General features: G+C 46.4%; 1 protein-coding gene across 2 annotated transcripts in view; it reads right to left on the reverse strand.

Moving 5' to 3' along the window:
- Window positions 1–2905, reverse strand: part of LOC106814469 (intraflagellar transport protein 20 homolog) — a 26753-nt gene that overhangs the window by 7187 nt on the left and 16661 nt on the right. The window contains exon 2 of one of the 2 annotated variants that reach the window (XM_014818785.1): window positions 2303–2306. The exons of the other annotated variant lie outside the window; for it this stretch is intronic. The gene's annotated coding sequence lies outside the window, so the exon portion shown is untranslated. The remainder of the gene's footprint in view (window positions 1–2302; window positions 2307–2905) is intronic. 2 annotated transcript variants of the gene reach the window in all.

A 2905-nucleotide genomic window follows, 5' to 3' on the forward strand; every position in this document is an offset into this window, starting at 1 on the left:
GCCAGAACTTGGCATGGCAGAACTTGGCATGGCAGAACTTGGCAGAGTCTGCACAAGCTATCGTAACACAAAGACGAGCTGTCATTGGTCGGGTCGGGGCGGGGCGGGGCTATCTCATATATTTCGCACTCGTCAGATATTTCGCGCGACACCGGGTATACCTACCCCTGCCCATTTTTGAGCGTGTATGTTTGGCCGAAATAAATTATCTTGGCTGGCACCCCTACCAGCGAGGCGAGCGCCATTCGTATGTACACGAGTATAGGAAAGGGATTGTGGCGGGATGCTGCGGCTGAAAAGCGTGTGTGTACAATGCAATGATTGATGTAGGAGATAGCGCTGTATTACTGCATTCATGATAATTCTGCGGGATAATCAGCTCGTAACTTATTTATAACGATGTAGTATTGTGTGGAAATGTCGAGCTGCTTTGATGAATCCATCCCAAGGTCCTTAACTGAACATTCTGGGTTTTTTCATACCTTGCATCGCAATGCGTGTACTACACACGGTCTTACCCAGTGTACACATTATAAACCATGTATCCACCATACACATTGAATTAAATACATTGAACATCAGCGTACAGTTATTCATGCAACGCTTCATTTAATGCATCATAGTCACACTTCGAACAGTTGTGCATCGTAACATCGCACGCTTATTCCACCGGCAAATAGAATAAGCAGCACCACCATATGTACATGACTACCAGTGAAAAATAATTCGCTTTTATTCAAAAAAACAAACAAAAAACGTCCCAATTTAACTTCTCAGGTTGGGAACGATACCTAACAATAAATCATTAGGGGAGAAAGTTACGCACACGTAGTCGATTAGTCTATTCCATCAAACAAAAAGATTAAGTGTACACGTACAAGCACAACTACGAAAAAAACAAAAAGAGCATTGGTTATTGATAATTGCCGAACAGCAGCCATCCTGCCGACCTCGACGTTAAATATGAAATCGTAGATCGCGCCATTATCGTCGAATCATTGCGGCGCCGATGTCTCGGCGGGCGATCAACTCGAACTGAGGAGGTCGCTGGGGATGTGTCCGGAGTCGCCGAGGGCCCTGAGAGTGACGCGCCCGCTCGGACGTATCGCGATCCACGTCAGGCTGCAGTTGTTCAGGCTGATGCGAAGCCAGGCTTCCGGCGGAAACTGCAACGCCCTGCAAGACACAATTACAGGTAGGGGTGTAACGATTAACCATGATTCAACTGTATCGCGCGGTACATCCGGTTCGGTTCGGTTTTCGTTTGTTTTTTTCCGATTCGGTTCTCGGTTCGGTTCCAGGAAATAAATTCAACCCACTCAGTTAGGGGGGCACACACGGCGAGCAACCAGCTCAGCACTTAAAATGTATAATATTATGATAGGTATTATTATTATTATTCAAAATGAAGGGAAAATTTCCCCATCTTTTCAGCATATTTACTACTGAAAATAACCGAACCGAATGAACCGAACCGAAGAGCAAAAACCGAAAACCGAACCGAACCGAAAAAAAATCGTATCGTTACACCCCTAATTACAGGTTCGCAGATTCCAGCGGACACAGGTAGGGTCGCTGTAATGGCGGCAACGAGCTAATTTAAACGCTCGTTTTCTGTTAGTGGGTAGAAATTACGCAACGCCTTTCAAGACGTTAACTGGGTTGTTTGAAAAGTCAAACAGATGGAGGGAGAGTCCCCGTAAAAGAGAAAATGACGCTGTAGATTCAACACTTGTTCTCCTTTAAAGTGCGTTGAAATTACGCAATGTGGAAGCACTGTTGCATTGGTTCATTTCGACAGATCGCGAATCGACCGCCGTCAAAGATCGTCGAGGGTTAGCGAACGGAAATCGAGGATCTTTCTGTAGAAAAAAGTAGAGTAAAAAAAGTTTATTGTCGCTGGGTCAGTTGTCAGATCGCTACTCGTGCCGCTGCGACGACGGCCGGCCGCACGCGTGCGTACGTACTGGCACACCCAGTAATAAGAACTCTAGATTTAAAGCTCGTTCTCCGTTGAAGTTGGTCCAAATTACGCAATATTGCGCGACATTGTTGCATTGGTTCATTTTGACGAATCGCGAATCGACTGCCGTCGCGCGACGCCACGTGGCCGCGTCTGCGTGCGTACGTACCTGCACACCCAGTATCGTATGACGTTGGCGTGGCAGACGACGATCTCGTAGCTGTCCTGCTTCTGCTCCGGTTCGGCGCGGTGGAAGTACTTGCGGAACGCAGCCTCGATCCTCACTCCGTCCTCGAAGAACTGCTAGATGATAGAAAAGAGCATCCGTCGAAATGAGACCGGCCTCGGTTACGAGGACAAGATGCAGACGAACGCACACGTGCGCCGCACTTTTTATTAAACAGTCGTTTATTGCGAGCCGCGGAAATCACAACCCGGTTAAATATTACCATTGCAACAGTTGGTATTATCATGTATAATAATATTATTACATATATTTATATTCTGTATCTATAATATTATCAATTATTATTATTATATTATATTATTATATACATTATCACTATTACACGCATTATAGATAATAATTAATAATTACATAATAATATATAATTATTATTATTATTATCATACATTATCGGTCACCTCACCCCATTAACCCCGTACCTGAGCTTCGGGCCTCCAGTGCCCCACAGGGGGCTCCGGAGGATGGCGCGCCTCGCGCAGTCATAATCACCGTGCTCGGTCACGGTCGTCAGGTGCTTGCGGACAATGTCTGCTGCATTGCGTCGTGCCGTTATCGTCGATATGATTAGAGGATCGTCCTAGTGGGAAGTTGAGGCTCGCTTTCAGGTCGCTTCGTCCGTTTCCTCCGCCTGCTGACACCTGCGGGGAGAGAGAGAGAGAGAGAGAGATGATGGAGAGGGGTGGGGGAGAGGAGAG

This window comes from Priapulus caudatus, unplaced genomic scaffold, assembly GCF_000485595.1.
Source record: "Priapulus caudatus unplaced genomic scaffold, Priapulus_caudatus-5.0.1 Scaffold928, whole genome shotgun sequence".
Lineage (NCBI taxonomy): Eukaryota > Metazoa > Priapulida > Priapulimorpha > Priapulimorphida > Priapulidae > Priapulus > Priapulus caudatus.